The following is a 14671-nucleotide window of genomic DNA, read 5'->3' on the forward strand; positions in this document are numbered from 1 at the left end:
GTGTCCTTGAGTATCTACACCAGCCTGCAAATACCACCTCTGCACTCTGGTTGTGCGAGGCAGAAGGATGAGAGGGACTTGTTACGTAGGCCACTGTTAGGTTGTGGGTTGCTTACTGCCAAAAGCATCTGTAACGCTATGACACAACACAAACCAGAAAATCTGAATGAACCTATAACCAAGAAAATCAAATCAGTTGTTAAATATTTACACACACCCAGTAGGCCCAAATGGTTTAATAATCATTTCTTCCAGACATCATTTAAAGAGCATATCCATCTTTCCTTCCTTCCTTCCTTCCTTCCTTCCTTCCTTCCTTCCTTCTTCCTCTTTCTTCTTCTTTCTTTCTTCCTTCCTTCCTTTCTTTTTTTCTTTCTTTCTTTCTTCCTTTCTTCCTCTCTTTCATAACCTCTACCCCCAATGTGGGGCTCAAACTTACGACCCCAAGACAGCGAGTCACATGCTCTACCTTCTGAGCCAGCCAGGTGCCCCTCATTTTATTCTAATAGAGATATATAACCCTTCCAGAGAGAGAGAGAGAACTCTCAAAGTCATTTTATAGATTAAAATAACTTTATCATTAATCAAATGAAGCTAGTGGGGGAGAGGAAAATGGCACACCAATTTCACTAATAAACATAGTACATGTGTGTGTATGTATTATGACCAAGAAGAATTTATCATGGGAATCTGAAGATAGGTTAATCTTGGAAAATCTGTTAACATATTTAAAGGGGGAAAAAAAACATAATTTTTATAGAAGGACTCAATACCATTTAACATAGGTCAGCTTCCTTAACCTGATAAAGCGTATGTACCAAAAATCAGTAAATATTCACAATTTTTTTTTTTTTTTGGCAGCAGGCAAAAGTTTATCAGAATATAAGATTAGAAAGGAAGAATGTAGGAAAGCTCTTTTTTCAGAAAGGGGACATCCAAAAACAAATGCCTGAGAACTATAGGCAAGGGTCTTTGTTTTATACCGTTCTGTCAGCCCTTCCCCCTTGTCCCTTCTCAGGGGCTTATTGGCTTGATGGTTCTAGGTGCTGGGTTGTCCATTCCTGATTGGCTCATTTCCATTGTATGAGGCGTGGTCTATGGCCACACCTAGGTCTTTTGTCAAATTCCTGAGGGGGAACCTGAGGGGGAGTAGTTGGGCTTTGTTAAGTTCTTAAGAGGAACCTTATGCCTAAGGGGGCTTGCTCTGGTCAGACACTCCCAGCATGGTTCCAGAATAGGTGCTTTTCCCACCTGGGGACCTCAGGCCTTGATCTTTCCCTCTCTGCCTAGGGAAACCTATCTTCCCCTATCACATTGCCCCCTCTGAACTCGTGACTCCTAACTGCTGAGTAAACGTTCGTACTTAACCACAACATTAAGTATTTTTGAAGTGCCTCCTTTGTGGTTTTTTTAGTTTATTTATTTTGAGAGAGAGAGCGTGTGCACATGAGTGTGCCAGTGGGGAGGGGCAGAGAGAGAGGGAGAGAGAGAATCCCAGCAGGCTCTGCGCTGACAGTGCAGACCCCAACTCAGGGCTCAAACCCACAAACCCATGAGATCACGACCTGGGCCGAAACCAAGAGTCAGACGCTTAACTGACTGAGCCACCCAGCCGCCCCTGAAGTGCTTCCTTTAAAACAAGGCAAGGTTGCCCGCTATCTCCGCTTCCACTTAGCATCATATGAGGCTGTTTGAATTGATGTGTAGGGAAGGAGGCAAAGCAAACCAGTGGTCCTGGTAGGGTAAGTGGGATAAAAGCAGTCTGAGTTGTGCGTTTGCTTCCCAGTTGTCTTAGGACAATTGCTAATCATAAGACAACTGGAGGTAATTGCTCAGTTGGTATAAATTTTTAAAAATTCAGGTTCACTCTTCTTTCATGTTCAATATTCTATTAAGTATTTAATAAACTGTTAACTAAACAGTCTATTTAGTAAACTGTTCACTTCGGGTACTAAGCTTTTTAATTCTGGAATTGCCATTTGGTTCTTTCTTCGTTTTTCATTCTCTGTTGAATCTGCCCATCTGTTCATTCATTATGATTATATTTTTTAAGCCACTTCGAAATCTTCACCTACTAATTAAATAATCTGAGTTATCTGAGGATGGTTTCTTTACTTTTAAAAATTTTTTAATGTTTATTTTTGAGAGAGAGAGAGAGCGGTTGGGGGAGGGCTGTGAGAGGGGGGCAGAGGATCTGAAGTGGGCTGTGTCACTGACAACAGCAAGCCTGATGTGGGGCTCGAACCCACAAATGGTATGAACATGAGTTAGATGCTTAACCTACTGAATCACCCCGGTGCCCCTTTGAGGTTTGGTTTCTATTGACCAGTTTCTGTGGCATTCACATTTCCCTGCCTATTTGCAAGTTTAGTGGAGTTTTTTAAAAAATCTTTTAATACTGGGCATTGTAAATGAGACATTGTAGAAAATCAAGATTCTAATATCTTCCTCTAGAGAGTGTTTATTTTTAGTAGGCAGTTAACTTGATAGGCATATAATTCCAAATTCTGTGTTCTCTGAGATGGGCAGCACCAAAATTTCTACCTTGTTTGTTCAACTTCCAGTTATTTATTTACTTTTTTTTTTCTAGTTGTTATCTGCTAGGGTCCTTAGAGTATCCCCTGCACATGCACAGATCAGGAGTCAGCCAAGTGTTTGGCCAAGTTTTATATGAACTTTTAAAAGGCCTCTATGAGGGACACTTGGCTGGCTCAGTAGGTAGAGCATGTGACTCTTGATCTGAGGGTCGTGAGTTCAAGCCCCACATTGGACCTACAGCTTACTTTAGATAAAGAGGGAGAGAAAGAGAGAGAGAGAGAGAGAGAGAGAGAGAGAATAGATAGATAAATAGGAAGCCTCTGTGAATTCTTCCTTTCTTGGATTTCTCTTCCTTCCTATTCTCTGACTTGTCGAACAAGTAAGACTAGCAAATTTATGCTTGAATTCTGGCCATCACATGCTACATATTCTACACAGTGCCTTCAGGCAAAAATTTTTATAATCGCAAATCTTACTCACTGCCCCTCCCTTCTACCAACGGTTGGCTCTCCACCAGTCTCTGCCTGTTTATGTTCTCTCTAGTCCCTTCAAATTGTGTGTTTTAAAAAATTTTAGGGGCACCTGGGTGGCTCAGTCGGTTGGGCGTCCGACTTCAGCTCAGGTCACGATTTCATGGTCCGTGAGTTCGAGCCCCGAGTCGGGCTCTGTGCTGACAGCTCAGAGCCTGGAGCCTGCTTCCGATTCTGTGTCTCCCTCTCTCTCTGCCCCTCCCCCGTTCATGTTCTGTCTCTCTCTGTCTCAAAAATAAATAAAACATTAAAAAAAATTTTTTTTTAATTTTGTCCAGAGTCTATCATTATTAAAATACAATACAGGCTACTTGACCACTATTGAGAAAAAAACAAAAAACCTTCAACTTTGGTTTTAAAACACTCAAGGAAAGGGGTGCCTGGGTGGCTCAGTCGGTTGAGCATCCGACTTTGGCTCAGGTCATGGTTTCATGGTTCCTGAGTTTGAGCCCTGTGTTGGGCTCACTGCTGTCAGTGCGGATCCTCTGTCCTGCCCTCCACCCCTCCCCCACTCACTCTTTCAAAAATAAATAAAACATTTTGAAAAAAACCACTCAAGTGAAGATGTTGACTTGTCTGAAATTCACAGGGATGATAAAAAGTAGCAATATGCATCTAGTATTCACTGACATATTGATGGTGTTTAAAGCCATGAGAAGAGAAGGGACCACTAAAAGGTGAGCATAAACAGGAAAGGGACCAAGAATAGAAAGAGAGAGGTTTGGGGGGTTTGGGTTGTTTTTGTTTTTGTTTTTTGTTTTTTATTAAATAGTTAATGTAATCCTCTTGAAATTAGCAGTAATTACAGATGCCATTTATTGAACCTGGCACGGAGGTGTTCCATGCATCTCACTGAATTCATCCAACAGTATCACAAGACAAAAAAACTGAGGCTGACAAGGAAAGTGCACGCAAAGAGGAACTTTAGGAAGAGATGAGCAGAAGGGAACATTAAGAATGGATGAGAACAGCAGAGTGAAGGAAACTGCTGAGGCGGAGCACAGTTTACAGGTAAAGGAAAGCCTTGGGGAAGTTTTTTAAACCCTCAGACACCCAGTTTCCACATGTGTGAAATGGGAATAATAATTACCTTGCAATTAGTGTGAAAATTAGAAATAATATGGGGATACCTGGGTGACTCAGTCAGTTAAACATCAGACTCTTGATTTCGACTCAGGTCATGATGTCATGGGTTGTGAGATCGAGTCCCACGTCAGGCTCTATGCTGGCAGCGTGGAGCCTACTTGGGATTCTCTCTCTCTCTCTCTCTCTCTTTCTCTCTCTCTCTCTCTCTCTCTCTCTGCCCCTCCCGCACTTGTGCTTTCTCTCTCTCTCAAAAGTACCCAAAACACTGCACCTAGAAAACATGCAATAATGGAATAGCTATAAGGCCTAGGAATGTTATTTATTGTATTTAGCCCTATTCTGTCATCCAAATAGAATGAAGGTCCCCCCAAATCCTTACTAGGTGTGGGTGCACATAGGAGTGGAAAAGACTGAAGAGCAACAAGGGTGAAGGCGGACAGGAGAGGAAGGGCCTTCAGGGTGTGCATCCAACGTGGACTTTGTGGCATGACCAGCATCCAAATGGAAGAAGTGAAAAATGTTTCCCAAGACCTCTAGGACCCCATTCGTTTGCATGGTCAGTGAGTGGGCTCACCTCCTGGCTGTGGACAATATCTCCGGATCCTTTCAAGGATATGGGCTCAAGCCACATGAAAGGAAGAAAATCTACAAATCAAGTCAAAGGTAAAGCTTTTGCCATTTATTATTACTATTAATTATTTTATTTTATTATTTTATTTATTATGTGAAGTATAAAGCTACATCAATGAGTCCATGCTGATGTCGATAAATTGCTGAATAAGTCTCCCATACAGAAGAACTCCAAATAGGTTTTTTAGATACTCTCTCCTCAAGAAAGTGGAGCATAACTGCCCCTCCTGAAGCGTGGGCTGTACTTAGTGAGTTGCTTCCAAAAGGAATAGCATGAAAAGGGCGGGGATGTAACTTCACAGTGGAGAAATCTGGCAAACACAACCTCAGCTAGGCAATCAAGCTTGACATCAACAGTGATAAATCATATTGATAGTATGTGTGTTGATACAATGTAATAAGAACGGCATTTTACCCCCTTGGCCTTCATCCCCAAAACACATGAACCCCGGTAGGAGAACATTGACAAACCCCAACTGAGAGACATTTTACAAACTACCTGACCAGTACACTTTCAAATCAAAAAAACTGTTCAAATCACTGAAAACAAGAGAAGTTTGAGAAACTGTCCCAGCCAAGAGGAGCCTCGGGAGACATGTGGCATCCTGGATGGGACTCTCGAACAGCAAAGAGCATTAGGTAAAAACTAAGGAAACCTGAATGAAATATGGACTTTAGTTAATCATATATCAATATTGGGGGCACCTAGCTGGCTCAGTCAGTGGAGCATGTGACCCTTGATCTCTGGGTTGCAAGTGCGAGCCCCATGTTGGGTGTCGAGGTTACTTAAAAAATAAAAATCTAAGGGGCACCTGGGTGGCTCAGTCGGTTAAGTGTCTGACTTCAGCTCAGGTCATAACCTCGTGGTTCATGGGTTCAAGCCCCGCATCAGGCTCTGTGGTGACAGCTCCGAGCCTGGAGCCTGCTTCAGATTCTATGTCTCCCTCTCTCTGCTCCTCCCCTGCTTGCACTCTGTCTCTCAAAAATAAACATTAAAGGGGCGCCTGGGTGGCGCAGTCGGTTAAGCGTCCGACTTCAGCCAGGTCACGATCTCGCGGTCCGTGAGTTCAAGCCCCGCGTCGGGCTCTGGGCTGATGGCTCAGAGCCTGGAGCCTGTTTCCGATTCTGTGTCTCCCTCTCTCTGTCCCTCCCCCGTTCATGCTCTGTCTCTCTCTGTCCCAAAAATAAATAAATGTTAAAAAAAAAAATTAAAAAAAAAATAAATAAAATAAACATTAAAAATTAAAAAAATCCAAAATAAAATAAAAACAAGAATAATATATCAATATTGGTTGATTGGTTATGACAAATGTACCATACTAACGTAAGATAATAATAACAGGGAAAGTGGGATCCAGGTATAAGGGAATTCTCTGTACCCTCTTTGCAGCTTTTTTGTAAATTTAAAACTGTTCTGTAATTAAAAGTTTATTTTATATTTATATATATATACATTAAAAATTTTTTGTAATGTTTATTTTTGCGAGAGACAGAGACAGAGTGCAAGTGGAGGAGGACAGAGAGAGAGGCAGACACAGAATCTGAAGCAGGCTCCAGGCTCTGAGCTGTCAGCACAGAGCCTGATGCAGGTCTTGAACTCATGAACAGCGAGATCATGATCTGAGCCGAAGTTGGACACTCAACCAACTGAGCCACCCAGGTGCCCTATGTATACATACTTTTACAAGTAAAACACATATATAGATACAATACACACACACACACACACACACACACAATTTTTTTTTCCCTTTCTCTCTTTCTTTTTTTTTCAAGTACAGCTTGACACTGGACACAAAGAATGCTTTTTGGAATCATTTTATTCCTGACTCTGGAGGAGGTGGCTGAAGTCCTGGTTTCACTGTAAAAACACAGGAAACAGTGGGGGACAAGTGTGGACAAAGGCATGTGGATTCCTGGACAAGCAGAAGGGGGTGCCAATTAGTTGGAACAATGGAAAATGTCAGAGAGAGGCAGAGAGACCCATATCTCATCCCACCTACTTTTTTTTAAATTTATGTTTATTCATTTTTGAAAGACAGAGAGGGACAGAGCACAAGCAGGGGTGGGGCGGAGAGAGAGGGGGACCCAGAATCCGAAGGAGGCTCCAGGCTCTGAGCTGTCAGCACAGAGCCCGACGCGGGACTCAAACTCACAAACCTCGAGATCATGACCTGAGCCTAAGAAGGACACTCAACCGACTGAGCCACCCAGGCACCCCGAATCCCACCTACTTTTAAAAACTCATGCCTACTCTGAACCTAGTAGAAGAAGTAGTCCAATGCTGGGTAACACTAGCTTAAAAAATGAAAGGAAGGGGGCGCCTGGGTGGCGCAGTCGGTTAAGCGTCCGACTTCAGCCAGGTCACGATCTCGCGGTCCGTGAGTTCGAGCCCCGCGTCGGGCTCTGGGCTGATGGCTCAGAGCCTGGAGCCTGTTTCCGATTCTGTGTCTCCCTCTCTCTCTGCCCCTCGCCCGTTCATGCTCTGTCTCTCTCTGTCCCAAAAATAAATAAACGTTGAAAAAAAAAAAGAATAAAAAAAAATGAAAGGAAGGAAGGGAGGGAGGGAGGGAGGGAGGAGAAGAAAAATAGAGAAAAAGAAGAGGGAGAGAGAGAGAGAGAAAGAATTTCCTTTTTAAAAATAACTCTCATTTAAAACAACTTTCTGGAATGTTAGCAGTATTTCACAATGCAGACATCTCAGTTTGGCAGCTTGATTGATTTCCTGATTTCCAGGAAAACTGAGCTGTCATCTGGTCCCTACTAGGCTGCGTACCCTCATGAATATGCAGTTCTTACAAAATGTGAAATGGTTGCTGAAGAAGAGAAACTTAATTCTTTCTGACATATCGCTCCAAGCCCTCCACTGTCTCAAAGAGAAAGAAAACCAGTGGAAAAACTTACCTCGTTTCCACACAAAGGAGAGGGTGAAGAATTCCTGACGATCCGTTTCCCTGGGCGTCTTCCCACGCACCAGAGGTTCTGGACCCCTCTGTTGGGTGACGAGTCAGATGGGAACAGTGCACCTGCACGGTTCTGTGTGATACCTACTCAACCGGAAGCCGGAGAGCAGCAGCCATGGCTTCTGTTCCCTGGAAGCCCAAGAGCACTGACTGCCATCAGCATGTGTTTCGAGTGCCTCCTGGTACAACCATAACAACGGCGGAAAAGACTAACATTTACTGTGCACTCTGTATGCACTCACCTCTCACCAGTCCTGCACGGTGCGCTCTTCTCTTACTCCATTTCAGACAAAGAAACACAAGGCTCAGAGAAGTATCCTGCCCCACACACCTGGTATGATGGTTAATTTTATGGGTCAACTTCACGAGGCGATGTGCTCAGTTATTTGGTTAAACACAAGTCTAGATGACGCTGTGAAGAATTTTTATTTTTTTTATTAAATTTTTACTTATTTATTTGTTTTTTTAAGTAATCTCTACACCCAATGTGGGGCTTGAACACACAACCCCGAGATCAAGAGTCACATACTCCATCAACTGAGCCAGCTAGGCACTCCTGCTTCGACGAATTTTTGAATATGAATAACATTTACAGTCAGTGGACTTAAAAATTTTTTTAATGTTTATTTTTGAGACAGAGAGACAGAGTGCAAGCGGGGGAGGGGCAGAGAGAGAGGGAGACACAGAATGTGAAGCAGGCTCCAGACTCTGAGCTGTCAGCACAGAGCCCGATATGGGGCTTGAACCCCTGAACCATGGGCTCATGTCCTGAACCAAAGTCAGACGCTTAACCGACTGAGCCACCACCCAGGCTCCCCAACAACCAGTGACTTTGAATAAAAGCAGATTACCTCCCATAACGTGGGTGGACCTCATCCAAGCAGTTGAAGGTCATCAGAGCAAAAGCCGAGGTTTCCCGAAGAAAAGGGAATTCGGCCTCATGAGTGTAATATAAAACTCCTGCCTGAATTTCTAGCTTGCCAGCCTGCCCTACAGATTTCAAACTTGCCAACACCACCCGCTCCCCGGGCAAGTGAGCCAGTTCTTTAAATTCCACTCTTTTTCTCTTAACCCCAAGGCTTTTTGTCTGCAAAGCCCCTGTTCTGCCCTCCACACAATGCAGCCTCCCAGACCCCAGAGTCATAATATAAGCCAAGAGTGACCGGGACGTAGTCTCTTGAGGACCTACTGAAGGAGGATTTGATGTGGAGACCAGGTGAGTGAAGAAAAATGCTGTTTCTTTCTTTTTTTTTCTTTAATTATAGTGTTGTGATTTTATTATTATTATTTTTTAAGTTTATTTACTTTGAGAGAGTGCCTGCATGTGCTCACACACATATGCTCAGGGGAGGGGGAGAGAGAGAGAGGGAGAGAGAGAATCCCAAGCAGAGCTCGACACAGGGCTCAATCTCATTGAACTGAGATCACTTGATCGCTTGATCAAGTCAAGAGTTGGATGCTTAACTGACTGAGTCACCCAGGCACCCCGGAAGTGCTGCTTCTGAGAAGGAGGAAGGGAAGATGTCAGGAAGATGGGGTGAGCAAGGAGAAAAGAGGATGTGGTAGAAAAAAATCACACTTAATGCTCAGTGAGCGCTTCTTATGTGTCAGACACTGTCTTGAATGCTTTCCTTATATTAATTTCATTTTTGGGGTATGGAAACAGACGCCCAAGATCACACGGCTGGTTAATGGCAGGCAGCGCACGTCCAGAGCCCAACACTTAACCAGTGTTGTGCACAGGGAAAGAACGGGGATAGAAAGAGGCACCGCTCTTCTGATGGGGGCTAAAAAAGAAGAGGCCGGACGAAGTTAGAGCTTCTAAAGCCAAGGCCCTGTTCTATTGGGCTGGGCTCCTCCTCAGAATTACACAAAAGTTCTGGGATCTTCTGGACCCCACGACACAAAGAAAACGTCTCTGATAATCCATCTGTGCCTAAAACCACTGTGATGGTGACCTAGTTAAGAATGTGTGACCTACACGTAGGAGAATCTCTCTGAGTGATTTATGTAGGTATTTCATATAAGAAGAAGCCTGGAGGCAGGCAGTCCCTGGAGTGGTGTCATCAGCTTCCTGATGTCTCCAAGAAATCAGGACCTTGGCATCCTTACATTTTATCATCCTCAGTGTATGGACTTTTTAGCCTTGGGCTTGTTTCCTCGTGGTTACAGAATGGCTGCCAGAGCTGCAGAGCTCACAAAACCATCTTCAGGGCAGATGGCAGGTACACACCACCTAGATCTCCTTCCCAGACTTCCCCTAAGTCCTCTTGGGCAGAACTGAGTCCTAAGCCCACAAGCAGCAGAGAGAATTAGCTCCTTTGGTGTAGAACAATCATGGGTCACCATCTGGGGCTGGGGGAGAGGCCCACGTTTCTGTGCAGGTTGCAGCCTGAATAAAATGTGGGTTCTTGAAAGAAGGGAGGGTGGCTGATGGATAGGAAACCAACTGTGTCTGTCACAGAAATCCCCTGTCCCAGTCCACGGGGCTCTTTCGGGTCCATGGTTCTGATGCCACAGGACACACTTGTCACAAAGGAATTCCAGCCAAGACTAGGAGCCCTGGGCTCCCAAGCATACTCAGCAGCCTCCTCTTGAGTTTTGCAAGGGTGTTGACAAGGAGCTGGTCACAGTCTCAAAAGAATATGGGGACCAACAGGCCCACTACTTCTCATACCTACTCACCTCCCAACCTGTTCCCTTCCCAGAATCCTAGCAAAATATTCTCAAAGATGAGACCTTGGGGATAACAGAGAAATAAATGCCTTTCTCACAGCTTCCTCTGTCGGCCAGTTAACACAAACCCATCTCTAGGCTTGGCTGTCTTCATGCCTGTGGTGGTTGGGGGGACAGGGACAGTAATGCAGTTCTCAATAAATCACCACACCACTGTCACAGTGGAAAGAACAGTATATGGTAGGTAGGAGGCCTGGGCCCCATCTCTACTCTGGAACCCAATGTCTTCATCACTAAAATTGTTTAGAGGAAATGCGGTAAAGTTGGGATGGGAGAATTCCATGCAGTTTGCAAACTAGTTATGGAGGCCTCGGCAAATTCCCGAGCAAAACGCCCCAGCCAGACCTTTCCTACTGGACTGTGAGGTTAGGAGACACAGGGAAATGGGGAGGGGGGTGTAATATGTGTTGTAGGCTTCCAGGTGCAGATGTGAAAGTTTCCAATCCAGCTCTGTGATTACACAAGACGGAGGACGGGGTGAGAGGGAGGGGGTGCGGGTGGTGGTGGGGCTGGGGGATCAGTTAAGAAATAGCAGAGGTTGGGGCGCCTGGGTGGCTCAGTGGGTTAAGTGTCTGACTTCGGCTTAGGTCATGATCTTACAGTTTGGTTTGTGAGTTTGAGCCCCACATCAGACTCTTTGCTGCCAGCACAGAGCCTGCTTCAGATCCCTGTCCCTTCTCTCTGTCCCTCCCCTGCTCATTCTCTCTCTCTCTCTCTCTCAAAAATAAACACTAAAAAAAAAAAAAAAGAAAAGAAAAGAAAAGAAATAGCAGAGGATATGTAAAGTCACATTTTAGGGGTAGCTGGGTGGCTCAGTCGGTTATGCATCTGGCTGCAGCTCAGGGCAGGACCTCACGGTCCGTGAGTTCGAACCCCACATGGGGCTCTGTGCTGACAGCTCAGAGTCTGGAGCCTGCTTCACATTCTGTGTCTCCCTCTCTCTCTGCCCCTCCCCTGCCCTCTCTCTCTCTCTCTCTCTCCCTCAAAACTAAATACACATTGGGGGTGCCTGGGTGGCTCAGTCAGCTACGCGTCTGACTTCGGCTCAGGTCATGATCTCACAGTTCGTGAGTTTGAGCCGCGCATCGGACTCTGTGCTGACAGCTCGGCCTGGAGCCTGCTTTCCGATTCTGTTGTCTCCCTCTCTTTCTGCCCCTCCCCCATTCATGCTCTCTCTCCGTCTCAAAAATAAACATTAAAAATGTTTTTTTAAAAAGCCACATTTTAGTTTCTATAACAAGGGTTCTTCACTGGGCCCACCAATCACAGACTGCACCCTGTAATTCAGACTCCGTGAACTTGGGTTGAAAAATATTACGATTTTCCTGCCACTTGCTGCCATGTCCTCGGTTCTAAACAGAGGCTGCAGACTAAGGTCATATGAGCAGCATCGATAGGAAGCACAGAGCTTTTCATTCCCCTCTACAGTTGCTGCAGTTATCTTGAAACATCGTTCATGCTCATTTCTACTTCAGATTTGTGGTTTATCAGGCTCACGGCTAGATCTTGTTATTTAATGCGTTAATAAAGAAACCCATGAATTACAACATCACACATTTAAATGTTTTCACAACTGTATTTCAACATAACTGGCTTCTGCTGTAATCCTGTGTATTTCAATTTATGTTTATGAAAATATTGTTTTGAGAAGGGATCCAAGGCACAGAAAATGGTTAGGAGCCCCCCACCCAGAGGTGCCTTGTTGTCCCTGGCCCAGAGTGAGGGCAGAGGTTCCACATCTGCAGGAGGGATTAGATGAGAATTCCCAGGAAATCTCCGGGTAGGGGACCAGGGGTGAGGCCTCCATGGTGACATCTCACTGAGATCTTCGATTTGGTTGAATGGTGTCGGGTCTCTGCTGCCCGTTGTGAAAAGGGAGAAAGTCACTAGCTTCTTACCTTAAATCACAGGAGGATTTAGGGAGGATCACAGAGCCCCGAGCTCACTGTGGATTAGAGGGAGGGGGGCACCCCAGCACTAGTGCTTAGGGAATTGTTTCAACTGAATTTAACGACACAAAAGCCTAGAGTGGGGAAAAGAGGTGGGAAGACATTCCTCCCTCCTCAGAAGTGAGTTTCCCACATCCTGGTAGGGAACCAAAGCTATCTCTCTGTGCCAGGGGAAAGCTGATCCCTTCCCCTTTCAAACAAGCCTGCAGCCCCTCAGGCACTGGGTCATTCACCCACCGGGCTCTTCCCGGCAGGGACAGTTCCAGCCTCCCATCAGCTGCCCCTCACTGGGAACAGCGCCACCCCTAACACACCAGGCAAGCCCTGGCCTGGTGTGACACCGGTGGCCGGGCCCCGGCTGTAGGTCCCAATGGCCTTGGGAGAAGAGCTGCACATTGTACAAGGACACCCTTCCTTTCACAGAGGAGGAGATCCAGCCTGCTGTTACTGAACTGTCTCCAGTCCCTGAGTTTGGCTTCCCTATCTCTGTCAGGAAATTTCAAGCTTCCCTGCCTATCGCAGGCAAATCCCAACCTTGTCCACCAACAGGAGGGACACAGAGACTCGTCAGAGGTCCTGCAGGCCGATTCTGAGAGTAGCTGAGCCCAATCCCCCAGCCATCCTATAATTCGACTCGTTTCCTGTCCCTCCAGCCATGTGCCCGATGGGCGAGGCCAGAATCCATGAACCCCTTCCCACTGCCCGGCACTGTCACCTCCCTTTGGAGAAACTTCCCGGGTTTGAGAGGATTGTAGGGAAGGGGCTGAAGTGACACACAGAAGTTTAATTCTGGGATGGGGAGGGACTGGAGAGACACTGGGATGATGGGCAAAGGCCTGGGAGTTTGAAAGCCTAGAAATTTTCGGGGGAGCAACTCTAAGATGCAGGCCAGGGCCACCTGCTTCTGCTTCCTGCTTTGTTCTCTGCCCTTGACACTATGCAGTCTGGTGGGGGCAGAGACACGATCGGCAGGACCCTGGGACGACATCTGCCCATTCACAGATAGCTGTCCCAAGCAGGGCTCACAGTGTGCTATGGGGAGGGGAGGCAGAACCACACGGACTGTAACAGACTGTAGCTACCGCCCACAGAGGGCCTGGGGCAGAGGGAGGAAAACACCGATTCTCTTAGGGAGGATTATGGAGAACTTCTTCTCCCATCCAAGTACTAACCAGGCCCGACCCTGCTTAGCTTCCGAGATCAGATGAGATCCGGCGCGTTCAGGGTGGTGTGGCCGTCGATGGAGAACTTCCTTCTCGATAGCGGCCTGAGGCAGAGTCTCGAAGGCTAAGGAGGATTTTCCTAAGTGAGGAGGGGGGTGAAGGACCTCCTAGGCAGAGGCTCTGAAAGAAGCTCCAGGCCCACCTGGGGAGCAGTCCTGGGACTGACTTGTGCCCTGGGCGTCACTGCGCAAATGGGGGCTGTGTGTGTGATGGCTCTCAGGAGATGGGGTCTTGTGGTTAAGGACATTTGGCAAGTTCAGGGTTAATGTTGAGCAGACCTCTTTACTGCAGGACTTGTCAGAACCTTTAACCTGTTCATGTGCAGAGTGAGCCCCGTGGTGTATCCCAGGACTGGTGGTCTGGCAAGTCACGCTGGGGGAAGGAAAATAGGAGGCAGTAGGAGTACATGATGTTCGGGAGGATGCAAGGGGCTTTGAATGCCAGGCCAAGGAGACTGGACTGTGTCCTTGGGACCAGTGAGGAGTCTCAGAAGGCTGAAAGATTTAACTGAGGGATTTTGACTCAGGGGACTTGGGGCAGTTTAGTAACCAGCAAGGCGAGGGCTGTGGCAGGACATGGCCAGCCCCTCTCTCCTTGACGGCAGGTTCACCCCGTGGGAGAGGAAGCAGAATCCATGGACATAGGCAGAGAAGTTCAGAGAGACAGGCTAGAAGGTACAGAAGGCTGAGCCACCATTGAATCCAAGTGTGGGTTAAGTGTCTTGGGCCCAGTGGTCAAGGCTGCTCGGTTCAAATCCGGACCCCCCTACTCCCTGGCTGACCCTATCTCCCTGGGACCTCAAGCTTTTTTCTTTTCTTTTTTTAAAAGTAGACATGGTTTCTTTAGAGCAATTTTAGGTTTGCGGAAAACTCATGCCAAAGTACAGAAAGTTCTATATACTCCCTCCCCAACACTCCTCCCGCCCCTGCCTCACAGTTACCCTATTATTAACAGGTTGCATCAGTGTGGTCCATTTGTTACAAGTGAGGAACCAATACTGATACAGTATTATTAAC

The sequence above is a fragment of the Lynx rufus genome, unplaced genomic scaffold, assembly GCF_022079265.1.
Source record: "Lynx rufus isolate CCGP_SWC_20201006 ecotype Redwood Valley unplaced genomic scaffold, mLynRuf1.p SCAF_6, whole genome shotgun sequence".
Lineage (NCBI taxonomy): Eukaryota > Metazoa > Chordata > Mammalia > Carnivora > Felidae > Lynx > Lynx rufus.